At 35.2% G+C, this 27,813-nt stretch overlaps 1 protein-coding gene across 7 annotated transcripts in view; it reads right to left on the bottom strand.

Moving 5' to 3' along the window:
* Positions 1-26,813, bottom strand: part of CDH12 (cadherin 12) — a 565,327-nt gene extending 538,514 nt beyond the window's left edge. For 4 of the 7 annotated variants that reach the window (XM_021298004.2, XM_021298010.2, XM_021298007.2 and 1 more), the window contains exon 1: positions 26,522-26,812. The gene's annotated coding sequence lies outside the window, so the exon portion shown is untranslated. Of the gene's footprint in view, positions 1-26,521 lie in introns of all 7 variants that reach the window. The other 3 variants (XM_065052613.1, XM_021298011.2, XM_065052615.1) reach the window with 1 other exon arrangement.
* Positions 26,814-27,813: the final 1,000 nt, after the last annotated feature.

Below are 27,813 nucleotides of genomic sequence, written 5' to 3'. Positions count from 1 at the left end.
CATAGAGATTTTCCAAAGACTATCCTCCCACCTTCCACCCCTCAACAATTTGTGCATTGGGCCTTCCCTGAATCAGATGTGAAGTTTTGCTATTACTAAACCTTAAGATACTTTTACTGACATGAAAGAAAACCAGTTGGAAAATTTCTGCTTAAAATCTTGCCTCGTTAGTCAGCACAGGATTTGTTTTCCTTTCCCTACACTTTTATCTACAAAGGATAATATATCAAATACGTGAGGACAGTACTTTATACCAAAAACCTCTAAGTGCATACACATACAAAATAATGTATTGTTCATTATTCTTTTTCTTTCTTTTTAAAAAAATCAGTTTCCTAATCAGGAAGCTGAAACAGTCAACTGACTTATGTAGCAATCGAACATTACAAGGAGCAAACAGCAAAAGTAAAAAAAAACAAACTGATGGAATCTCCCACAAGTGAACCGAACGACAAACACTGGATTTTGTCCAAGTATTCAGTAGGTACTTGTATTCTTACAAGTATCGTAAACAATTAATACAGTTGTAGAATTCATGACTGTTCCACAGAGTAAAAAGAACCCCAAAGCTTAATGTAGCTTTATTGGCATTGCAGTAATTAAACAAGGTCTATGAGATAAGTAAGACTGTAAATACAGTAATTACTGAAAATTTCTTTTCAGGTTAAAATGTCTTACTAGTTATAAAGTTTTCTTTTTATTATTATTATTTAGGTATGTCAAGTAGTGTTTTAACACATGCACCTACATATCTAGGTTACTTCTGTATTACTAATTTATGTCCTAATGTCTCATAGCTGCATCTCTAAGCAGGACACCTCATTGACTTCAAAGGGATTTGACACGGACCTGCAACCCCACTGATAAGTAAGATCAGACAAAAAGGATTTTTGTCAACATTTTTTTTAAACAAAGGGATGTCTTTTTAAATACAGAAGAAAGAATTTGAGTCTGGAACAACTGTTCCACATCAACACGTGGAGGAGAGAAACAGAAACTACTTAGTACAACCAACCAAAATATAAGATGCTTCATGGGCACTGTGAGATTTTAAAATCATTTTGAAATTAAATAGATCTTTTGAAAATGTTAGCAAAGAAGCATAAAAATATTGGATCCAAGGAACTTTTATTCTAAATATGTTGCTTCAGAACCATGAAAGATTTGCAAACAGGTCTGACCATGTGTAACTCTGCCACTTGTTGCCTTTCTTTGCTTAAAAGGCAGTACCTTCTACAGTCACCCTTGCTTTCTCCCAACAACACAATTCAATGTTCTGAGTTGATAAAATGTTGCCTTGTCCCTGTATGGCTGAGCATACAGTGATTAGAACACTCACCTGAGCCACAGAAGACACAGGTGAAGATCTGCTTTATACAACTGGAGGGTTTAATCTGTTTCTTTTATATACTGGGAGGTCTGTGACCACAGCGCTCAAAAGTAAATGCCTTGTTTAATTTTTCCTCTTATTTCACCGTTTAAAAATAATTGAATTCTATGTTTTGTAAATAAATACTCTCTGTTTTCAGATGTTTATGATTCTGCCTTGCAACTCTCCTATTTCAGAAGACTGATGTAAATGGAAATCCCTGCTCTGTTGACTAGAACTGAGATTTCAGCCTGTGACTTGCACATCAGAGCTGAATAGTTTGGTTTCTGAATAGCCACAGACATCCACATACTGCCTGTAATGTAACACTGATAGGCTATCCTACAGCTGACAATGCTTCCCAAGAAATTCCTTGTTGAAATATAACAGTTTGAGGGGGCGGGGTGAGGAAGTATGGCAAAGAAGAGCTTATTAAGCACAGAAGAAAAGGATTTTGGCCATGTCACCATATTGTTCTAATAAAAATACCTTCTCAGTTCAACCACTCTGCCAAAAGTTCTGATACTATTCACACTTTAAACACCTATGAAACAAATCAGCTAATTTTAATTATTTTTAATTTGAATACTTTTCTTTTGTTTGAGAGAATAACAGTTAACAGGAGATTTATGTTTTCCTGAGACTGCCTCTACCTTGACCTTTGTAGGATTCTTTTTAAATGCCATATATTTTAATAAGATGACTCCTTTAAAAAAATATTTAGCTATACTATTAAGAGGTTTACTACATAAGGCAAACATTATCCTGCTAGAGAGTTTTCTTTTAATATTACATTGACCTCAACTCTGCAGTTCCTTGTGGAGTTACAGCAAAGTCTTTGGGACAATTCACTGTCAAAATGTAAAATGTACACTTTTCTCTTGAATAAGTCTGTTACGAAGTAATCTAAGTGCAAGAACTTAACACAGTTAGCAAGGCTTCTGCTGGAGTAGGCCAAATTAGAGATATTTTTTTGTTTGAGCAACCTGCTCACCTATATGTATAGCTCACCTGTTCAAAGGCTAATGGAAAGTCCACTTCAAGATTTGTTATGACTATCCCTTATAACATAGCATAAGCAAGTCTTTACACAAACACACACACAAAATTCCAGCAGTCAAAGGTGTCATATATCCATCTTTTACCTAAAGTTGTACAAGAAGGGTCAATTTAAAAAACAAAACCAAAAACAAAACAAAACAAACAAACAAACAAACAAACAACAAAGCTTTTTAAAAAAAAGCCTGTTGACTTGATCCCTTATTTGAAACAATTTCAAAATATGTTTTTGGGGGAGTTTTAATTTTGAAAAATTACAAATGGTTCACCTTTTTTTTTTTTTTTTTTAATTTAATGCTGAATTTACCTTTACTGTACAAGACAATAGGTTACTTTGATTAAAATTCTTGTATGTTTCATGAATTCTCAAATCATTTGCACTATGATTAATCTGTGTGAGCTACTGTACACTCTCCTCTGTTTCCCAAAATGCTTCAAGTTCATTCATGATGTGGTATCCTCAACACTGAAATACTTGTTAGTGCTGAAAAGACCCATTTTTACTGTTGCTGCTCTTGAATGTTGTCAATGAGGATATGATTTTCTTCAGTTTTAATATAACAGTCAATAACACTCAGTAACGTTATTGCTGTTTATCTGAAAATTAAGTTAGCACTGACATGTGCTCTTCCTTACTGTATCAGAAAATAATGCAGTTTGGTCCAAGCAGGAAAGAGAACCCTTCAGATGTCCTTCAGCTAAGAAATTAATACACTCTCTGATACTGAAAAATTCTGTCTGTTTTGTAATTGAGACTGCTCATGGTCAGATATTTCAGATATAACCAGTGAACTGTCAGTTTATTACATTTCAAATCTGTTTACTTCTATTGAATTTATTTCAGCTTTCATTGAAATTAGAATGAATTCTTTTCTTACACAGTAATGTGCCTTTCAAATATCATACCTTCTAGCCCCATGAAACTGTCTGAAAGGTTGAAGATCTAGCGTGGTGTGATAAAATGTCAGCTAGTTTTCAAAACATGTAGAAATACTAGGTCCAGTTTCAAATCAGACTGCCTAAAATTAGGTACTTAAAATTCTGTTTCGGAGCTCTGGCTTTTGAAACACTTAGGAATGATCTGAACTCAATACTTCGGTTTGCTGATACCAGAGCATATTTTCACACCATCTATAAATTCAGAGGCTTCATGCTGCTTGAAACTAGGACAGCTACTGCCAAGAATCTGTGACAGTGAAAACTTAGTGCAGTTGCCCCAAAACAGTCTTTAATAATTTCTTCAGTTGAGGAAACAATTTGCTCTGCTTTCCTTGCTCATTTTCTTACTCATTACTGGATAAACCCTCCCTAGTTTCTCTTTCTCTAAGGTCTACCAGGTCACTTGGTTCCTATCCTATATATGAATACATTTTGAACAATGTATACCACATAAAAAATTAGGAAGCCCAGCTATATGTAGCAGAGAAATTAATAGACATCTTTGGAAAAGGAGAGGAAAGATCACTTACGTTAAAGAAAAAGCTATGGGAAGGTTCTACAGAATAGAATAAAGGGGAAAACATAAAATAAATTTTTTTTCTGAGTTTGTAATACCACTGAGCAGTGGTCATATTTATCTGTCAGGTATATTTTAATTTTTCTCTTCCCAAGTAAGAGGATAAAATAAATCATAGCTCTATGGCAAATTGTCTACCAGTTCTATTACTTCAGCTTAGCAATACACTAATACACTAATACACAAACTCTGAAATGCTACATAATGTTGTAAACACATATCATAAATGTAGGACCTGAGAAACAACTGGATATTTGTCCTGCAAATTAACTGCATTTTTAAGCTCTCCTAAATGGGTGAAAAAGGCAATCTTAGATATGTAAAACCATAAACAAATTTAATGTGCTTGTGAAGATGTGTAGTAGCTAATTCAACTGTAAGAAAAGGATTAAAAGGATTTTATCTAATATATTTATGCCCAGAGATGATCACCAGCTACCAACTTCTTCTATGTGGCTTTGCTTTCTGACCTGATAATGTTTATTAACTAATGTTTCTGAAATGGGAGGAATTCTTAATAATTGCAAGTTAAATTGCTTTTCAATGTTTTTATGCTAATTGTTTTACTGTTATTTCTAGCTGAAACCGGTGTTTTTTACCAGAAGCAATACTGCACAAATGTACTGAGCGAATGTGTGCAGAGGTTACTGTTCTCAGGAGTAAAATGCATCCTCGTCCTCTCTATAATAAGTTTCGTAATAACTGATAATTAAATCCAAATAGTCAACATTGAAGCTAAAAAAAAAAAAAAAAAGTTGGCTTAAGCACAAATTAAAGATTGAGAAAGGTAATAAAATACTGACAGTTTTCTCTATTTCCGATTTATTCTGTTCACCGAGGCTCACACCCCCAATGGAACAGGAACTTTTGTAGAAGTTGTTGCTGTGGATTTATTGTCTCTGTCTGTCTTTATTCACGTGTAAAGCTTCAAGGGGCACACAGTCAAGTGCAGTTTTGAGAATGGCTGTGGTACAGTATTTACTGAGATACTGTGCCTGCAGAAGCACCTTCACAGTTAGTTACTCTCTAGCTGCCATACTATCTGCTCTGTTTTATTGCTTTATTTTTCTCAGCACTTGGCCCCCCATAGAAATAATGATATTATACCAAATATGATAACAAATACCAAAGACAGAATTTCAGTTTGCCTGCTGCTAATAAAAAGTGTACAGAGGAAGTTATTTTAAATATCTGCACAATTGCATGGCAACGCATATTGAATTATCCATAAAAGCCCTATTCTGCCGTACAGAGGATAACTCTATCACCTATAAAATGAAGGAGTCAAGTTGGATGGAATAAGGAAGTTGATCTTAAATGTATTCCTTACAGAAGAAATGGATAATGTTTTTTTTTAGGAATTAGGGTGATCTAATTAAAACCAGCATGTAATGATTTAAGTCAGTGTAAAAGGGAAATAGAAACCTGTTAGTATGGGAAAAGATTTTTGGGAATTAAGTGTTATAGTAAACGATGGAAGGTGGAAATAACTGTTAATTATAGGTACAAAAAGATATAAGGAAATATCACAATACCTCTCTTCTGTGTTTTTCCTTTGAATTTTTGAATTTACATAGTTCGATGTTCGGTTGATTTGTCATTGTGACTGGTTCATGACTTTCATTTCTTGTACTTAACAATCACTGTGGCATATTCCCAGCACCTTTTTGAGCTTTCTCTGTGACCTAACCCGTTGTCGCTTGAGCCCTTACCCAGACAGTCAGGAAACAGCACAAACTGTAGTTGTCAAGTGGAAACTGAGCCGTCAGCTGGCTGCTCTCAGCTTTTGGACAAGCCAAATGGAACAATCTCCCAGCTGTTGGAAGACCCAGTGACTGAACTTGGAGGTTGCACTTTGCCTCTAAATCATTTTTATTTTCCCCCTTGTAAGAAATTAATTACTTTTTTTTTTCCCATCCTTCTGTAAATTCATGTTGAAAATGATAGATAAACTCAAGTGTAATATGGGAGTACATAGATGGATACACAAAAAAGAAATAATTACATAAATCCCATTCTCTAAGCATTGGCTTTTTAAGGAACAACATTGATTTCATGGTAGGAATTTGAATTCATTATGGAAGAAGGTAAAGGCATAAGAATTACATTGAGTTTGTAATTGAGCAACAGCATATCACTGTTGCTTAAATCCTTAAGATCATTAATTTCTCAGTTATTTCAGCAGTAAAAAGGTTCCTGGATTGTTAATTTTGTTCTGCAGAGAGAACCTTATATTTCCTTTTCATATACCAAACTTTTATTTCCAAACCAAGTCTTTTGCTTCACAGAACAGCATGTTCTTGAAACTTTGAAGAAGTCGCCAAGTTGGGTCTCCCTAAAGGTGATGAAAGACATCTACTTCTGAAAGAATACTTAGAACAACACAGTGTTTAGGCCCCAGAAGACAAAGCCAGTGCACTTTGAATTTATCAAGACCAAAAAAAGCCACCATGGAGGCATGTTAAATATTGCGACACATTTTTTACTGTTTGAAGATAGTTGGCTGAACTGAAGCTGCTACCAAGGAGGTTATTTTGGGAAATATTATAGAAATTGTTTGAGGCTACTTCTCTAAATGTCAAATTTACTATCAACACATTATTTAGCTTTCAGGACACTATGAGACCTATGTGGCATCCCTTCTTTCTCTTCATATCAGCATGTCTTCTCTTGGGCCTCCCATCTAGATGGAATTAATGGTTTTCAGCTGTGCATAGATGCACAGGGAATTACATAAAAGGACTATCTGACACATCTGTAGGCAAGCCCTGTCATCTATGTCGTTTTGGTCTTAAGTAAGGCAGCAAATTAGGTAAAATATATTTTAAAGGACATTGGATATTTGGAGATGAACAAATATTCATACAAAACACAATACGGACCATACTTTAATTTAGGGCATCCACATAGGAACTAAAATACTGGGGAAAGAGTCAAAACCAAAACATTTTGAAACAATAAATTTGCTGTATTTTATAATAATAAATAATAAAATAGACTTATCTGCACACTCTGCTTAGGACAGGGTAATTCTCTGTTAATGAAAAGTAAGGAGAGAGACAACTTGCCTCCTTCCTTGAACTCACAAGTTCTACATAGGCTCTCACCTGCAGGTACACAGATGTTGTCAATCCTGATTTAGGATCCTGCTGATTGCCCCAATTTTCAGAAAGAATATGACCTATGAAATATATATATATTACATACTATATAATCCCTAGTAAGCAAACCGTTTGGTAATATTATCAACATCATGGGTTTCTATCCTTTTAGATTTCTTTATATATGTTCTGTAAATAATTGTGCTGTTTTGACTGAAAATGAGTTAATTTTCTTCATGCAGTTAGAAACCTTTCTTTTTCCTAGCTAGCACAGTCATTATTTAGACTTCGTTTGAGAACAAGAAGATAACACTCCAGCACAGAGCTAATGTTTTTTAATTGCTCTGGTCTGAGAGCCAAGGACATTCTGAGCATTCTGCCCACAGGTGTAACACACTGAGGAAGGGGGGCATGGAAGGGGAAGAGCTTGGCTGACATCCAGTCTGATCAGTAAGGGTATTCCATCCCATTAGCGTCATGCTTCATATTTAAGAAAAGTCAGGATCTTCTGGTGTCTTTCTCTGGCTTCTTTACCTTCTTTGCTCTTTTTGTCAGGGCTGGAGATGTTCTGTTTGGTACTTCGTTAGTTCGACCTTTTGCCATCGTGCCATTTTGCAGAAGCATTTGTGCCTTTTTGCCTTTTTTCCTCTCTTCTCTCTCCTGGATCAGCTGTTCAAGACCAAGTGCTGTTTCCTAGGACTGGCTGTTCGGTGTGGACGAAGTTCATGAGGAATTGCATTGACTATCTTTTATTTTATATTTTATTTCTATTTTATAACATATTTACTAGTGATGTATTAGTATTTTGTTACTTTATTAAACTGTGTTTATATCAATCCAAGTTGCTCCCTTTCTTTTCAATTCTGTCCCATATTTGGGGGGAGGGGGAATGAGTGAACAGCTCTCATGGTTGCATTGTTAGCTCAGGTTAAACCACAACAGTAATATCATCTGTATCCATCCATGTTCATGACATTTTTGTCTGTATTGCCTTCCTCTTTACTTACTCCCTGAATTGTGTAAATAATATTTTAAATAAAATCGAACCACATAAAGAACATGAGGGATCTACTCTCTGTGACATCATGCAAATCTATGTGACCTCATCACCCTGCCCTCCATCTTTATTATCTCTAACTGCTTACATGTCTCAGTCTTCAGTCTCAGGATGTGGAGCTGTGTTTTCAGAATAACCCAGTGTATAAGAAGACATGGTAAGTGACAGCTGGCTCAACTACATATTTTTTGTTTGGAGTCATGGGGACTCCACTACAGAAGAACTCATAGGCACAAGGAAGCTAATCGGTTGCAGCCTTCCAGTTAAACAGAAACTGTACAAAATCTGATTTTCAGTATATGGAAAAATAGTAAGAATAATTACATTAACAGTAATTATGACAGATGGAACTACTAGATGTAGTTTTACATATTTAATTTAATTCAATATAGAGTCACATATTTTGGAAAATATTTTACAGCTTTTTAAAGATATCACCAATAAAAGTATGCTCCTCCTTTCTCTGAGTGAATAATGCCTTATGCTGGAAGTTACCATCCACAGGTTGTAACCATATAAGCAAATGAAATATTTTGCAGGTCAAAATATAAACTTCTTCCATATAATGATCAAGTCACATTCAGAAAACTAGGATTTGGGGAAAAATAGAGTGAGGATAGTTTTCCTTGGGGAGAAACTTACATTGAAGCATCTGCTGAATGCTCACTTAGCAGTTTTAAACTTTCTGACTTCTGTGCAGCCTCCATTCACATAGTCAAGTGTTTAACACAAGATTCTCCTTCTCCATCTTGTCTATTTAAAACCTTCCTGGCCCATCCCATTTAGCAATATGGGAAACAGCATTTACTTGTTCACCTACACAAAGCCTCCCCAAACTAAGAAAAATGGCATGGTCAGCCTACTGGAACCATTTGTTGGCTAGCATTATTTGCTTTAGATTTACTTGGCTGAGAAGGCTACAGATCTCATTGGAATCCACCTGCCGTGACAGTCACAGTCTCAATGACATGACAGAGAAGATCCTGTGTGGGTCTGTGGCTGCAGATATAATCAGAGTTTTCACAGCATTAGGAGTACAATTGAAGCTAAACTAGTTGGCACCAAAACAGTTAATCCTTTTCCAAGGCTACTGTTTTTCAGTTTGCATATTTTAAAGGATGCAGGCAGATGGCATCACTTGCAAAGCTATTGTTTTAGTTTATTGTGAGACAGAGCAACACCTGGAGAGCATTCAAAAGTTACCATCAAACAAGATAAATGCAGAGCCTGCATATTTGACAGAAATAAGTTAAATACCTAGACAAATCAGACATTTCACATTTTTCATAGATTTCTGAGATACATGAATCTGTGTGGGAATTTTAAACACACGAGCTTTCCTTAAAAATATTTTGTAAAAGCCCTTGCTGCAAGTCTTACCAAGCTCAGACAGGAGGCACCTGAAGTTAACAAATGTTAAAAAAAACCACCTATCCTGTACCTTTTAAATAGCATTTCAAGAGTTTAGATCACAGGCTGTCTTATTTCGCCTGTTCTGGTTGCCTAATTATTCAAGTGTCTCTACAACAAACCGAAAATCATTAGTGAAGTATTGCTTATGTAGTGAAGGAGACATCATAATATGTAACACTTTAATAGTCAACTGAACTAAGATTCAGTTTTACACAATAAAATCCTATCAGAACCTTTGCAGAAATCCGGATGTATTGATTACATGCATCTAGTAGTTTCTATCTTGCTCTTTTAAACAGTTTTCTCCTAGATCAGACCATACTATATGAAGACTTTCTTGTATTTTCAGGCAAAGATGCAGAACTATTGGATGTGTTTTCACATCCTAAATTCCACGCTGCAACATGTATTTCTACAAAGTAGAGAAATAAAAACTGAGTTGCAATCAAATAGCTGAGACATCTCCTAAGGCAGAAATATGATGTAAATGCAGATCATTGCAAAAATATTCCAGCTTTTTTTGTGCTACTTAAAGCCTCAGGCTTATTTCTCTGTATCTTTTGCATTTGGGAACTATTGTTTGCTGCAGATGTGACCCAGCTTTCTTGGAATGAAGCGGAAGGCTCCTTAAATCTACTATATTACTTCTTTTTAAATGAGAGAAGGGAAGATACAGAAAGAATAAAAGAGGTAGAAATTATTAGAAGAAAAAAAATATGCAAAAGAAAGGAAAAGCACAATTTAAAAAATAATGAAAAGCTTAGAAGAAAAAAGAAGGGATAACAAAGATACTATCAGGATGCTAGGACCACACACGTGCACAAACACAGAGAGAAGATGCCCTGCATATCACGGAAATCTCTGCCTAAAAAAAAAACAGGGGAAACAATCTTACTACAGAAATAAACAGAAGCAAGTGCACAATTTTCTGTCATTTTCAGTGTCTTGCTTGTTTCCTTGCTTATTCTAGATGAGTAATTAGTAATTTTTAATGAGCTGTTTGAAACAGTAGGAACCAAAGGTGCTTGTACATGACTCAGTCTTACACATTACACCTGCTTAGTTACAAGCCATAGAATCAAAGGAAATAAAAATGACTCTGTGGCTTGTTGCTTGAGCCCTCAGCAAGGCACATAAGTTGCTCTCGTGTGTAGCTGTATTACACAGAGATAAGCACTTTTCAATGAATTACTTATTTTTTAGCCATAACCTCAAGAGTTTTTGCGCTGTGAGACACATTCAAGATTACAGGTCTTTCTTCATAGATTACTGTTTCTAGCTGTCTGCTTTTTTCTTGAAACAGTTTGGGTCCACACTAATAGAGGAGGAAATAAATGCAGACAAAATACATCCTCTAGATTAGAAGTTGTAGAACAAAAAGAAAAAAGAAAAGGAGGAGGGGCGGGAAAACAAATTGTATGAAGAGGTGGTTAAAATGTACCTTTAGTCCATTACACTTTTTCAGACTTCAAGTGTTTTCACTCCTCACAGACAATATTAAATCACCTCCAAAGAATCGGAAAGTAAATTTTAGACCACCTAATATTGCAGAAGGTAACTCCTCCAAGATGTAGGAAGGCCAAGGTTTAAAGACCCTACTTGGCCCAATTCAGAAGAAAAACCCAACCTGCCTCTGAAAGCATGGGTAAGTATTCTCCCCACAGTGCCACTGAGCCATTTAGAATTCCTGTCTCTACCAGCTACCTTTTAAATTTTTATAAAAATTTAAATGTATTTCTTGAAGAGACTCAGGCTATAATAATATGGAGAAGTTACTTAATAAAATGATAGCTAGGTTGAAGCCAAGGCAAATAGGGATTTAAACTTTATTTTCTTACATCCCAAAAGCATTCCTTAATGACTGTGCTAACTTCTACTTTGACATCTTTCTTTCTAATTCTCTTTTTCTCCATTCTGGATATGCAAAATATCTTTAAACAATGACACTCCCACAGAAGTAAAATTGTCTTCAACTAATAAGAATTTTCCACCCCCTGCGTCCATGATTTTGTCTAAGATTTCTGGGCCAGGTCCATCCACTTGCACCTGTTGTGGTTGCCCACACAGTTATCAGATTCCCATAAGCAAATAAATATACTCTTTTAATACGTGTATGAATGTATCATGGCCATAGAAATAAATTTGGTGTGACCCTTGCAAGAAAATAGCATGCAGTTCATAATGAGGAAGATTTACTTTCTTTCTCTATCTTGCCTTCTTCCCCTAATAAACATAGACCTGCAACGCAGGTATCAGAAACACACAACAGACATCACAGTGTAACCAGACAGGTAAAATACAATTGACTTTAAAAGCAAACAAAAAAAATCCCCCAACAACAGCAACAACAAAAACCCCACAAACATCTAAATTATTATTTTTTCTACTTCTCATGCACATATAGACTCCACAATGAAGCTATAACAACCTCAGAGCTGTGTTATGATCACCATCCATTTGGCCCATTTGATGTGCTTTGATGTTAAACAAAGTATGCAGAATGCATTTACACAAGCCAAAACCAAAACAAATGCACTGGTGTCAGGTGCAATATTGATCTACTCTGGTACTCAGAATATATATATAAATATTGCATACAGAAAAAAATTTACTCTGTCATTTTGCAAGAGAAGCATTTCATTTGTTGCAATAAATTACTAATCTGACAGATTGCAGACAGAGTAATATTTACAATATTTTAGGGTTCGTCTTGTTTCCTTGTTCTTTTATGCTGTTTTGGCAGTGAGAGATTATTTATGCTTTCCTTTTTAACCCACTGTAATGGCAGTGCAATAAATTATATCTAAGGTTATTTTAGACAATCAGAAACCCTGAATAGTTGTAGTCTAATTAAGGAATAATGAATGGGGAAGTGACAAATTTCCTCTTCCTCATTTATTTTTGTAATTAAATTGCATACTGTGCATCAATCACATAATCTACATTATTAGAATGTGCAAACTTTTTTTGGAACCCATGTGTTGCTTTGTTGGCATGAGCATTTATCAGGTTTTATGGCCAGTTGTCAAGAAATCATAAGGTACAGACATTAAGCCATCTATCTGATAAATGTCCTCAAGGAAAGAAGTAAAATAATCAGCCATAGTTGTTACAGGAATGCCAGAACAGCGTGCAGTATTTCCACTAAGTATAGAAGAGGGTCAGAGCTTGATGTTAAGATAATTATTTAGCTTGTCAGATAATGACTAAAGCCTAATAACTCTCCCATGCTCTTAAAAGTCTACAATTTAGTCTGTGGTGTCATTTGTCCTTCTGTAAGTCATGATCTGGAGTGAAAAAGTGGTAGAATAAACTGAGTGCTGAATAAATTAGAGGTGAAAACCTCTATAAAGAAGATGGATAAACACAGCTTTCCACATTATTAAGTTCACAAGCAACAGATAAAACTTACTTTAGGGGCTTAACTCTTATGCACAAAATGTGGAGTCAGGAAGTACTAAATAAGACAGTTTAGGAATGTTCAAAATATTGGGATTTGCTTCTGAAAATTTTCAACTTTTCAGAGAAAAAAGGACCAAAATATAAAGTACAATTTTAGCCAAAATGCTCATTTGGAATACGTCCTTCATGTCATATGATAGGCGGAGTTCAAGTTTTGTATAATATTCCTGTATAATATACAGACTAACACTTTCCTTAGTTAATAAGACTGTCATGGCCATGAAGCATTATGTGGGGGAAATGCAAACTGTGTTTTTGTCTCTCGATGAGGAGGATCACATGAGGCAACAACTACAACTTTGACATCATGCAGTCTTTCTGACTTAAATTCTTTTCATGTTCAGGCATTGTCTGGGGAATATTTTGTTCTAACTATTTATTTATTTTAAAATTTCCTTCATTAAAGTAAATTCCATTTACAAAATGTTTTCTTCATCTGAAAAATTGAATTCTCACTAAAAAATATTTCTACCAGAGAAGTTTTAACCAGAGCTTCTGCAGTTCATTCTGAGGGTTATAAAACTGACTCATTAATTCACAGCACCTCTCTTTTGAGTTCTCTGTCAATGAAAGGTGGACAATCACATCTGCACATTTACTCAGTAATATTAGGTAACACTGAAATAATCTTGGTTTTATTATTTTTTTAATTTCCTTTTTTAATAAGTATCTCTTCATGCCAATGGTTGTTGTTGCAGTTGGGTGACTTAACTCTAAGAGGGGGATAAAAAATAATGAGAAAAATTTCAAATTATGCAATTGTCATGTATAACATGGATGTGCAGGACTTCAGGACCACCTGCCTATTGTCAAAAACAAGCTGATATACACAAATTATATTGCCTACAGTATTAGCTGCTGACTAGAGTCCCATATTACATAAATAAGGAAATTGAATTGAAATAATACAGTGACAGCAGTCATCAGAAAACTACTATTGTTACTGAAATAAGGCCATTTTTTTCTCTCTTATCCATTCCCATTATCAAGATACTAAGTTATTAAGCTTATCTTGGAATAGTTAAATTATATCTGAGGCAAAATGAAACATTGTCCTTGTAATCTGAAATGAACTGGACAAGAAAGCCCCATGTTATAATTCTAAACTAAGTTCGCAAAGTTTGAAAAGTCTTCTCTTTATCAATGAAAAAGTGCATGACAAAAAGCAAACTCCAGGACAAGCTGTGAGAGGATGATTTTTTTTTTTGCATGTCAGGTGTTCTGTCGTACAGTAGATCTAATGAACTTCTTAACACTCATGACAGGGGTAAGTTTACATGTCTATGGGTATTTAAGCAAGGCAAGAGATATCTGAAAGCCCCCAAAGAAAAAACTTGCACTTTCCACTTGACATAAAAAGCATAATTTCTTGCTTTGCATTATTTCTCATCTAGGTTCGGTCTCTGCAAGGATTTAACTTAAATCCTCAAGAAAATCTGAGCACTTAGCTCCTACTTGAGAATCAGAATGCAACAGAAGGAAGTTATGGCCCTAAATTCCTGTGAGGATCTCTTTTTCCATTTAAAATATCAAGACATGAACAAAAATTCTAACTCTATCTTCTCAAAGATGATAGAAAGAAGAATGACTTAAATATGTATTCTCACCGTGTATTTTCACATAGTAAATAAATACAATAGTTCATATACTCCTGTGCAGATATTTTGTCATGGTAACATTTTCAATTTCTTCTTTCTAAGAAGGGATTCCAGTAGTCTACACGAAAAAAAAAAAAAAAAAAAAAAAATTTGTTCAGGCCACCTTTTTCACTGAACTGTTCACTGAACTGTTTTCTGTGTAAAGAGAATAAGGACATAGTGATACAGATACGTCACATTACATTTATACATTGAAGATAAAGATAAAAAACAAAAACACAAAGTAAAAATCTCATGCTCTTGCATTATACCTGGCAGAGAATTTATCTACAACTATCAGCACTAACAGAAATTTTGAAATCTTGAAATGTTTATTCTTTGTTTCATTACAAAAATTACTGTACTGTAAAATTGCTAGGTAATAGTTACAACTATAGTTAGGGTTTGAATGACAATTTCTTTGTTTTACTTGCAAAAAATGTCCATAGTTCATATGTTCCCTGGTATTCCTCTGGAGAGTTTGAAATTCAGAATATGAACTAATTCTGAGTGTCTCTAAGATATGATCAAAACACTAGAATTTTTTGATACATTTATTACTGGAAATGGAAGCTGGGAAGGAGGGACTAAGACTTTGGATTTCAGTCATTGCAAATGGTGAGTCTGAATATCCTTTCAAATTTCAGTAATTCCTATATGCTTAAAGAGGAAAAACACTTGGGAGAAATAAGATTGCATGACTTTAAGCTTCCAAACACAGGAATATAATATCGATCCTCAAAAATCATTATACTCTTGATGCAAGGGGAGGGAAAGTGAAGAAATTCTGTTTCTATTAATGCTTCAGGCAACTATCACAAGGGACTTCTGAGTCTTAAATTTACTGCAACTCTCAGCAAATTAAAATATGCACAACGTTTCAGAATGTTAATGTAGTAAACATTTCAAAAGTCATTTTTCACTATTTCACTCCAAGTATATACCACTAAGCAGCTGGCAATCTAATTTAGGTTTAAAATCTGCTTACAGTTTTGAGGTCCTTCGCATTATTTCTGGGGAGGTCCTTGTAATATATATACATTGCTTTTAGCACAGAATAAAAATGTTATATGATGGGAATAAAATCTATTGTAAAGTAATGAAATGGTTTTAATCATTTATTGTAAGTGCCCATCTTTCTCCATTATTCCATACGCATCAGGTCAACACAGCAATACTATGTTAGTCACGTACGATTCTATGTCTTGTGTCTGTTATAAGCAACCAATCCCCTCTATAGCATTTGAACTACTTAGTTTGTACATGTGGGTGGGTAAGAAAAGAAGTCAAAAGAGTTAAAAAAGCATATTTTAAAATATTTAGTTGCTACTTGATACTGTTGACTTTGGCAGTATTTGCTGTTGTCTAGAAGACAAAGTGAAAAAAATAGTGTTAACAGGTTCTTTCCATTTGGATTTTTCACTAGCAGTGGCTTTCCTTAGAAAAGTGTTCTTGAACAACTGTTCTCCCTCCCTAGTAACAGAAGCTGTTGGAGAATCTTTAAAATCAGCTATAACAGAACTAATTCAATTGAAGAATGTTTTCCTATGGCAAGTTCTTCTTTTTCTAGGTTGCATGTGCAGTTTGCAGCAAACAAAGTTTTTCTATTTTTCTCATTTTTTCTATTTTCCTAGGCCACACATATTTTTATAAGAAAATATAAGGAAATGATTCCTCTGCCCTTTCGTGTTGTAGCTCTAGTATATAATAACTATGAGTGGTTTATGTTTAGGAAGGTATAGTGCTAGGAAGGTTTATGACAGTTTTATTGGATGCATTTAATAAGAGTCAGTGTTTGTCAGCAGCTGGACCAGTGAGCAGTCTGATGATCACTGAGTATAAATGCAGTGGTAGGCAAGAAAACCCAGATCATCCCCTACAATGACAAGAAAATATAAATCTTAAGAGTATTTTACAAGTAGATTTAAAATTTCACTTCTTATCCTATCACTTAGATCGTTCTGAATTGCTGAGCCTAAGTGAGGACAATCCTTCAGAGTAAATGATGGTGTGGCAGCACAGGAAAAAAATAAATTATTATGTTGGTACTTGCAGCATATTCAGAACTGGAAAATATATCCTTTTTATGCCTTCTCAATGTGGTTACCAGACCAAGTCTCTCATGTGTGAAATCTACAGTCAGTACAAAAGTATTGATATGTTTTCTTCCTGTTGGAAATGGCTCCATCTTCATGTTAGATTCTCAAGCTAAGAGGGGAAGAAAAAAAAAAAAAAAAAGATCACAAGTCACTCAGCTTGCAAATAATCTCTCACAGCAAGTCAGGGTCAGCTAACTTTCCTCACCAAAGAAAAGAAAAAAGCAAGAAGCAGAAGACAGAGAGAGATAGATCTGATTTCTGCTAATGTCCAGCCTGTCTGCTCAGCCAGATGGCCAATTGAATCACAAGAGGAAGGTGTCAGAGCCACAGAGAAACCTAAACCTTTCCTGCTTTATCGTGCTCTAGCCAAAAATAATAATTCAACAGTAGCCAACAGAACCCTACAGGCTCTGTGTACTAGCATGCCGAGCTTTCCTGTAATCACTGTGCTATCTCCAGGAACAGGGGGTGGCATGAATCATTATTTGGATGTGATAACGTGACCCATACAAACATTAGGGGATAATGGGCAAGTCTATACTCTGCAAATCGAATCACACCATGATCCATCATTAACCTAAGTGTGCTATTGCTTTATTGAAGTAGCCCTGCAAATGAATAGGTCACAGTCTATTTAAAAGCTGAGAGATGTGTTAATGCTCCAAGGACTTCTATTCTATTAGAACATACAGCCTGAGTATAACTGAGATTTTAAGTATGCTCTTAAATAATAGGTAGGAAAGAAAGGGTAACTTGAGATTTAGACAAGAATCATTTTAGAACATTCAACTGAAACATACTTATTTACATATATAAATGTATTTTTGTCTGTGCCTCTATTATTATTTTTTCTTAAAGAAGGAAGAAAAAAATCCCTCATTTCAAAATGCTCTGTTCCTCACAAAATTTTATAGCGCAAGAAGTTAAGATTTGGGGACTGTGTAAAAATTAGTGCATGTTCAGTTACTCTGAATCAGCACTACATGACAAATTAGCATTGCCCTTCAGAAAAGAGCTTTACAATTCAGCTTCAGAGGTTTTCAACATGAAGCCATTTAATTACTACTACAGGAACTCTGGGCTTTACATAGACGTAAGTCCAGGTATTAATACCAGTTCTTCACTGTTCAGTTTAGATAACAGGAATGAGTTTCAGAATCAGTTAAGACAAACCTTTCAAAGATTTCCTCATCTACTTACTGCATCCTAGCAGCTTTATTGAATTCTGGATGCAGCTAGGAACTATGGACACTGTCCTTTTAGATTGTAGAATCACAAATAAAGAAGGAATTATTTTTCTCCTAAATTTTCCTGAAATATAGTTTAAACCAGTAATTATTTATTTGCCAAAAAAACATGTTTTCCTTTAATCTTTACAGATACAAAGCTTGTAGCAATTCTTTGCAAAAAGAGGAGTAAAGAAATTATTCTATTAAGCAAATCATTCTATGCTTGCAAACAGTTTTACCTGACAAAGGTAGTAATGGGCTTAGCAGCTGAGAGGAAATATCTTCTCCAGGAACTGCATGGGGAATTTGGGAGGAACATAGACAGCAGAACTTGCTAATAGTGGAAAAATCAATAATCTTCACACCTGGAAGCACTTTTATTTGTTTCTAGGAAGGACGGATGATTTCCTTTCACTGTCTTCACTTCCACCTTGAAAAATTAAAAAATGTATATGACTACTTACCCTATGACTTTGTTAAATAGCTGTTCTGAATATACTTAAGGTGTTTTAAGGGAGACTGTTTTGCAGTTGTTAATTTCAGGGCATTCACACAGCATAACTTTGAGTACATTTCTAAAGGTGTGTCAGAATACGCTACCAAATATTACTATATGAACTGTTTCGGTAATTTCTTTGTTGGAGCATACCTTACTTTTAATATATTCAAATTATGTACCTATCTCCTTCATACTTCCTCAAGACCCTCTGAGGCTTTCACCCGCTGGACTGAAATTCACTACAGCATGCTGCTTTTACTGACAGGAGCCTGAGTATAAGAGTAGTATATTTTTTTTCTCCAGTCACAGTTTCAAGAAGGACATTCATATTCATGTTTAAATAACTCATTCCACTTTACAGCCTTAGGAACCAAACCCAGTGAAATATCTTTCCTGTGCATATTAACAAAGTCCCCTGAACCACATGCAGCTTTTTCTGAATGTTAGACACTTGAATAAGCTATTATGTAAGACACTTCTCTAACTCTGAAGTCTGTCTTATGCTCATGTTTCTGGAACAGACCTGATGATCTAATACGATTTTCTACAAAATTTAAATAGCATGCTAACACTTATAGGTAGAAGTCGTTTACCCTTAAATAGTTAGGATTGTATACAGGTCACTGATGAGTTCTTCCTGATTTCCATTTGAGCTAATAACTGAACAAAAATGCATTTTCTCTGTAAAGGGGCAACTGATAAATTAGAGAAGAGCATATAGAAAACAACACAACCGCTTACAACAAAACTTTGAAATACAGGACAATAAAGCTGCAGCCTGTTCTTTGATTACTTTCTCTCTCTGTCACAGTCAAACAAATGACATTGTTACTTTGCTCTACTTTTGATGTACACACTGTAGAAATAAGTTACACTGACCTGAAAAACTTTTTCTTGTTTCCCATAGTATCTGGATGAGTTCTCAAAACCCAGCACTAAATGTATAGAATTAGTATCTGCTCCTATCAGTGAGAACAGTTGCCATGCTATCATAAAAAATAGTCAATGAATAGCAATATTTTTATATGGTACATTTTCCTATACACTTCACACCTTTTCGTATACCTCCATTTACATACACCAGAAATCCATCTATAGCTGCAGTCAAGAACAGCCTGTGACCAACTTTGCTGCTGGTGTGAGTACCCAGTTTTCATGTGTTAGGAGAGTTCAACTAATTCAGTAGGTAAAATGTAGTCTTCTGGACAGAAAGACATAATCTGAAAGACTTTTGAAGTTTCACATTTAAAATGCATCCTCATTAAGTGGTATGTGGTTCAACACATCTGTCTTTTAACACAGAAAGATACTCAACACACATTCCAGAAGCAGCTACTGGAAAAATACAGATGCTCTCCTATTTCTTTCTGCCTAATTTAGGTGGCTATGGTAGGACTTACGGACTGCAGTGAGAGATCCCTTTGTACAAACATACATATTAAATGAAGTCCTTAAAACATCATGTCCTTCTGAGTCATAAGTCAAAGTTACCCTCCTTAGATTTATTCACAGACCTACTTTCTCATTCATCTTTATGCTTGTGTATGAATATCTGTCTTCTGACAGTGGGTCAAAAACACAGCTTTAGCCTGATGTAGGTTACCTAATGTTTATGAGTGGTTAGAGAGAGAAAATACATGATGAGAAGGTCAAAACTTTTACCTAAAATATAGTTTATAAATTAAGAAAGTGGAAAGATGGGTGGTAAGAAAGTGACAGACTGGTATGAAACAGAATGCTCAAGGCCATGCCTTACACTTCAGGTGAATCTCACTAGGTTTACATGTTACTATTAATTAACGTTTAGTCAATTCTTCAGTTTCCTATACCAGCCAAACCAAATGCAGATGTCAGACAGCAAAAATTTCATAGGTGAACCTGTTCTGACAAATTCTGCTATCTGAAGAAAGGAGATTAGCTGCAGGCCATTCTGCTGGCTCTTGATCCATTTCCAAAGAAAATCACAGTGCAGTTTCATGGCTTCCCTAAATTGCACTTAATCACAGCTCCTGAAAGGAGTTGTACAAGCAGGTATGTAATGAACAGGGCAGCAACATGATAACCATTCTCTCTGCCTGGCCAAATGCCTACTATTTATTTGCCAATAACAGAACAGTACTGCCTTTGCGATTGAAAGAGTCTCCAACCAAGGTTAAACCAGCTTTATTCCTACTCTGTGCTCCCAAATAGGCTAGGATCAACCAAAATTGAAACTGTTTTCTACAGGAATAAATAATTTCTTCTGGAATGCAACATGAAAGATGCTGATGAACTAAGTCTATCATGCCTGTTGAACAGTCTCTTCAGTGAATCGTGCAGCTTGCTTTCTCTGACAAAGACCAGAACCAGGGTTATTTCCATCAATGCCACAAAAGTTGAAGCAAAGATGTTTTAACTTTAGCTAGGTTTAATTTCTTTTTTTCTAGCAAGGTATTTTAAACCAAGAATGTACTATCATTTCCCTCTCTACCATCATTTTTAATAAGTAGTTCAGTTCACCAGATGATTAATACATTCTCTGTGAGACTCATTTTCTTATTTTGAAGTGTTTTCCTTTAGCTGAAGTAATTTTCAAGGTGCACCTCTAATTCCACACAAGACCCATCATATTTCATGTTGTTTTCAAAGTTTTCCATAGTTAATGTTAATAAAATATAATGCAAAAAAGAGAACTGAAAAAGAGATTACTTCTGTAAGTAGAGGCATGCATAGCCTGCCACCTCTGACTTGGCTACCAGAGAACAGATGTTTGAAGAAATTCTGTCACTGGTGACAGTGGGAACTGAAAGACAAGTGCAACAGGAGTGTCTTCTTTGAAGCTGTGGTCAAGGCATCTCAAAACTCAGCTTATAACTAAATTCTGTTGTAGATAGTTAGGATCCATGTACTGAGATAAAGCAGATAAGAAACAAGATGCAAAGCAAAAAATGAAGCAAAATATTTGTTACAAGATTTCAAAACAAAGTATATAGCTATAATAAGCTATGACATAAAGTTCACTTGATTTGTCTGACAAATGTACCCTGTTCTCCTGTTTAGCAAAGCAGATATTTTAGAGTCCCTCAAAATGAGTTACACTGGATAAAATAAATCAGTCAGGGTAAAACAATAAAGAACAATTAAATTAGGAAAGAAGATCTGATGAAACGAAGTGCCCAAGACCGAATATTTTATCCCTGTTTTATTCTATAACAATCTAGGCTCTTCAGTAATCAGATTATTAATATCTTGTAGTAAGCCTCAGCGAAAAAAAGAGTAGTTTCTTTACCAGAGAGCTTCTTAAAACCATGCTGGCACATATGGAAATTATCTCTTAATATTAGACAGACTCTTAAGAGGCATCCTCAATGGAGACAGACTTACCTGTCTTTCTAAAATTGAGGTCTATAACAACAATTTGTATTAAAGAGGAATGATGTACTTCTTTACCTTAGTTTTTACCTGAATAAATACACTGTCAGATTTCCTCTATGGAGTCTGATAGTATCACAGTACAAAATAATGTACATGTGAAAATAGACCCTCACATTGCTTCCACTACTATGACACGACCACTTAAAAATATCATGCAGCTCCTAACCATAGGCCAGTAGGAGCAAATACACTGAAACAAACTAATGTAGTAAATGAAAGCCTAGCCCTCCCTCTCCATCAAAGACTCTTAGGACAGTGAAATCTAGAAAAAAAAAAGAGCGGTCATCTTTCATATAACATGTTATATTCCAGTCCCTTTAGATACCAGTCAGTTGCCTAAGAATAAACAAAAATCACATGGTATTCATAGCACAGTATTATAACACATGATACTTCAAACAACATCCCTTCTCAGTAACATTTGTCTATTGAGTCTCTGGTGCCACCACGCATCATAGTTCATTTACTTGTGATACCTAAAACTCAGCAAGTGCTACATAAAGACAAATTCTGTTCACCTTTTAAAATGCCTCCCTTTAAACAGTATGTATAAACATACCCAAATTTGTATATAGGTACAAATGCTTTAAGTGGAGGCATTTTTATGAGTCCTTTTAAAGCAGAATAGTATTTGGCTTCATGTAACAATTTTCACATTCAAGATCCCTCAAAGTGCTTTGCAAATGGATAGCCTAGAAACCAACCAATAAAATGATGTAGGTAAATACACATGATTTGAAGGGGAACAGATAAATACAGAGGTATTGCAGTTTCTTCTCTTAACACATTAATAGAAAAGCCATGATTTAATTAAGAAAAATCAAAGACTTTATGGAATCAGCATTAAATTTTTTATTGTTCTGTGTTTCTCACCCACCTCTATTAACATTTTTTAATTTACAGGTTCATACATATCAACTGTCAGAAATTAATGACAATGTGGAAAAGATATTAAAATGTGACTGTTTTACCCAGCAGCATACTGAAAATAATCAGTATATTTTATTGTTTAAAATGGCATAGTTTGGATCTTGTGGAAATATTTTTCATTATGTAATTACACTATCATTTAACTGACCATGTTTCCTTTCTAGACTTTCAGAAGATGATGACACTTCTGCTGGAATTATTCAACAATTTGCTTATCTTCATTTTTTCATCTATACTTTATAATTTAGTACAAACACACATGTATCACGGTTTTCAATATTATGAAAAATACTGAGAAAACAATTTGGTAATCCTAAGAGAAGGAAGTAGAATGACTTAATAGGAATACATACAAGTTTGTTTTTTTTTTCAGAATATCCTGACTGAAGTGGACCACTGTGTTAACTTAATCAAAATATACATATTGATAGAATCAAAAGTAGAATACATGACCAAAATACAGCTTTTAACGTAAATATATCCAAACTTGGAACATATTCTGTTTCTTTGTTGTAACAGTTTCAGGTAATTGTATTATATTCGTAAAGTAAGAATACAGATGTAAAGGTCACATGCATCTCATGATCTTTAAAAGCAGAAAGATGAGTATAAGAAATATATTCAAAACCAAAAGGTATGACTGCCATCCTGGGCAGACATCGTCATCTTCAGAATGACATATGTGCAGAATTTCTTTTTATATGCCCTCCTCAAGAAAACTGCTATTTATGATCAGCTATGCCTAATGAGAAAAATGCGTTGCAAATAACCTTTGTTTTCATATTTTAAGGGTCAGTTAATGCACCGGAAACTGTGAGCGTTGGATGAGTTTTACAGTAGGGCACGTGTGGGAAGAGAATCCCCGCTCACTGCCAATGAGGTGGCTGCACGTACTTGTGTGACTGCAAGCACAGCAAATCCAAGCCTGTGTGCACCCACCCCATTGCCTCAGTACTTCATTACACGGAGACGGGGAGTTTTTACCCTGACGTTATCAGCTCCATTTTACTGTCACATTTTTCATTGCATATGCATGTCTGAAGAGTTTAGAAAGGTTAATATGGGACTAATGGATCCTAAGAGTATGTTAAAGACAGTTTATCTGAGCTCTGGATGATTATGAAAATATTTGAAAAATTTGATAATGATGCCTTGCACAGTTACACTTAAATTACTTACTTCCCTAATTCAGTGATAACCATTTAAATACTTACTTAAACACAACTTCTTAACTTTTTATAAAGCATTTATTATATAACCATGCCTTTAAGGTAGTGTGATAGTAGTACTCAGATAAAAGCAATAAAGATGGAAACATCATACGATGTTCATATTACATAGCTGTCAACAATTTATAAAACATTCTTATACAGAAAAGTATTTTAAATAATTTGTATACTGTATACTATACAACCTAAAAATTACGTAAGGAAAAGCAGTTTAGGAATTTGATAGCCTATAAAATTTTTAAAATTTCTCAAGCATCACTATTGAACTAATGGGTTATTTAAGGTTGAAAGAAAGCAAAATAAGCATTTGCTTTTCTTCTGAATACTCATTACTAGTCATCTTTTTCTTCATAAGAACTAAACTCCAACTGATGGATACAAAATAAGCAACTGCATATAGCATGACAACTGTAAAATTTATATTTGCCCTTCTGTTATCTATTCTATATTATATGTCATTGCAACTGAAATAGTATTTCTTCTTATACATTTCAAATATAAACACCCAACAACTAAGCATTGAACATTCTGATGGAATTCTGTCTGCATATTGTGAACAGAAAGGCAACTGCAGGAGATCGTATTATTTCTATCTGGTATATACCATTCGACACATGAGATAAATACCGTGGACCTGTCATTCAGAACAGTTGGGGGTGTGGGGACAAGAAATTAAACCAAATAAAATAAACTTGAGGAAAAATGTTATATATGTGGTAGATGTGAGAAAGACAAACAAATTACTTTTTAAGTAAGCATTTTTGAACTAAAACATTTTGTATCTTGCTTCCTAAAAAGATAACTTGTTTTTTCTACCAGCTCTAACAGGGACCCCAATCTCAGCAGAGCAACACCAGGTAACTAGTTTGATCAGCCGAGATGGAAACCTTTGGTCTGCAGGCTGATGTCTTCTGGAGCACTCAAAACAGTTCGGCAATTAACTGCTTATGACTTCTGCAATGTAACCATCTGGCTTTCAGATCAAGGGAAATGTTTTATAAGATGTCTTGAAACCTCTTAAAAACATGCTGTGATCAATGAAAGATGTTCAGAGGACTAAAATAAAGATATCCTGACCAATCTGTGAATTTCCTAAAAGCATGGTTTCATGGAAACATTTTAATCCTGATTTATTTTTTATCTGAAATGTAATCACACACAGCAAAAGGTACATTATCATAAGACCTACTTAGTATTCCTGAATTGTTAGGCTTTGTGTGATTTATATTTGAACTTGAAAATGGGGAAAAAATTGCTGATAACTTCAACCGTTCATTGATGCTATACAGCAATAGTCTGCCTTTCTATTTAGCTCTGTATAGATATTTGCAAATACCAAAAAAAAAAAACCACCCCACCACTGTTAACTATAACTCAGTACACACAGAAATTAATACAAAGTCCATCACCATCATAGTGTGCTTTGAAAGCAATATTTAAAAGACAAGAAACATGTATTCTTCTTAATCTAGACTGAATATTTAGAATTGAAATGGCAAAGCCACAAAGCCATTCACAGTATAAAATTACATTAAATATTTATCAAGATAAGTACCTTCACACATCTATGTTATAGGCACACTTGCAGATGATTTATAATTCAGGGCTAAACTTGCCATTAAAATGTTTGTAAAAAGATTATGAATATTCTACTGCTCATCACATGACTAATTTGTAGAAGATCAGTTTGAAACATTGCAATAATAAACCATGGCTTGCATTTGAAAATCCTGTATTTCAGGGTTAATTTTTATTCTTCACCATTATTTCTGCAGTGCTTCTTATTTTTAAGAGAGAAGGCTGCTCAGGTGTTTTCAAAGTTGCTTCAAGTCAAATTCGCATTCCTTACTTTCTTTTAATTGAACCTTATCACTTTAAAGGTCAATGCTGCAGAAATACCCCCCTCCTCCCCATTCCTACCTCACACACACAAAAGATTGAGTGCTTAAAAAAAAAAAAAAAAAAAAAAAAAAAAAAAAGAAGAGAGAGAGAGACAGAAATATGGCAAATACATTTTCACTCCCACAAGTTTCACAGCATCACTTATTTATTTTTCAACTGCAACAAGCCCCCGATTTGGCACGACGTATTTTCCTTTTTATCAGCACCGATCTCACTAACCATCACAACCAAATTTGTTGCACCCTTCCCTACGTGTTTCAGAGACAAGAGTCCGATTCGGCGGAGGGCTGGACGTCTGCAAAGCGGGCAGGGAAAGGTGTGCAGCCCCGTCCTCTCCCTCCCCTGCCCCCTCTTCCTTTAGGCACTGTGGACTTGCACACTTTGTTTAGAACTTATTGAAGTTTTGCTATTCCAAAGCGGGATGAGCAGGAAATCCAGCCTGCTAATCCACACGGCCAGATTTCTCGCGTGTACCCCTGCAGCTCCTCCGTGGAGCCAGCGTCCTTTTGTGCAGTGTTTCAGAATCCCCTGACGCCACAGCCCCAGCCACCGCCGTGCAAATCCCAATTCCTCCTCCTCCCCCTCCCCAGGAAAAGAAGCCTTACCTGCTACATGAAGCTGCAGCAGCAACAGCAAGAGCAGCAGCAGCAGGATGCACAGCAGCAATACCTCTTTCTCTGAATCACTGTAGCAACAAACTGCCCTTTCTCGTGTTCCTCTTCATTCACAAAGGATCTCACAGGCAGGAAAGACAGGTAGAAACCACTTTCTTACTGGAAGAGGCTGTCTCCCTTCTCAGAAACGGCTGAATCCCTCTCTGTGGTTCCCTACACATTTACCCTTCAGATCAATACTGCTCTTCAGCAGCAGTCTGAGCTCAACTGCAGCTCATAGAGACCAGCCAATTGGTATTGAGGATTCCTTTTCTGTAACCCCCTCCCACAAAAACACACAGTGTGCATTTGAAATTTTGTTAGTTGTGAAAAGTAGTTTTAACCCCTTGCTTGAAAACCAGCCTGTGTTTTTGGAGCTCCAGATAACCTCTCATTTTCTTTTGGCATTCAGAAAAGCTCTGACTGAACATATATATCCACCTGGACCCTTTAAAGCAAGATAACATTCAGTGAGAGAACCAAAATATCTAAAATTGCAATCAACTGACTGGGAGGATGATATGTTTGCAATCTAGTAGATATAACATATGACAAAATCAAACAGAAAAACTCAAAGAAACTACATTGCAATCTGTCATTCAGATATCATCATTTTTTTTTCCCCACAGCTTTCCTATATTTCTGGCCACAAATCGTGTCTGAACTACAATCCATCAAACAAGAAAAAAAAACAAAACAAACTTAAATTGTGGCATATACAGTCACAACAACATGCCTAGAGAAAAGAGATTTTTCTTTCGGCTAGTGCTGAAATTTATTTAATGGATAAGGCTTTTATCATTTTATCAATGATGTCAAATGCTTTACATTTGAAGAAATAACTTTACTTTTAGACCATCAAAGTAAATATGCCACCTTCTTGTTTGTTTTTTGGCATTTATGTACAGGCAAGGACTGCTGTAAAATACCTTAAGACTGAAAGCCTGTTTTTCGAACATAAAAGCAAAAGGGATGCTACATGCATTCCTGCAAAATAAAACATTTAAAAGGGACTTACATTAAATTTTGAACAAAAAAAATGGATAAAATATGCAAACACAGAGGTAAGTCAGCCATGTAACCTTTACTCTGACTCCTCTACATGGAAAACACAATCTTCATAAAATCTCAATATCCTAGAGTTTGTACTTGCAAATTAAATAGCCTGCCTGGTAAAAACACACTTAAGTTTCTTCTGTTTAGCTGTTATATAGAGTGCAGTATTCTATATAACATAATACTCA

Source organism: Columba livia, chromosome 2 (genome assembly GCF_036013475.1).
Source record: "Columba livia isolate bColLiv1 breed racing homer chromosome 2, bColLiv1.pat.W.v2, whole genome shotgun sequence".
Classification (NCBI taxonomy): Eukaryota; Metazoa; Chordata; class Aves; order Columbiformes; family Columbidae; genus Columba; species Columba livia.
This window is presented reverse-complemented; position numbering and strand designations above follow the sequence as displayed.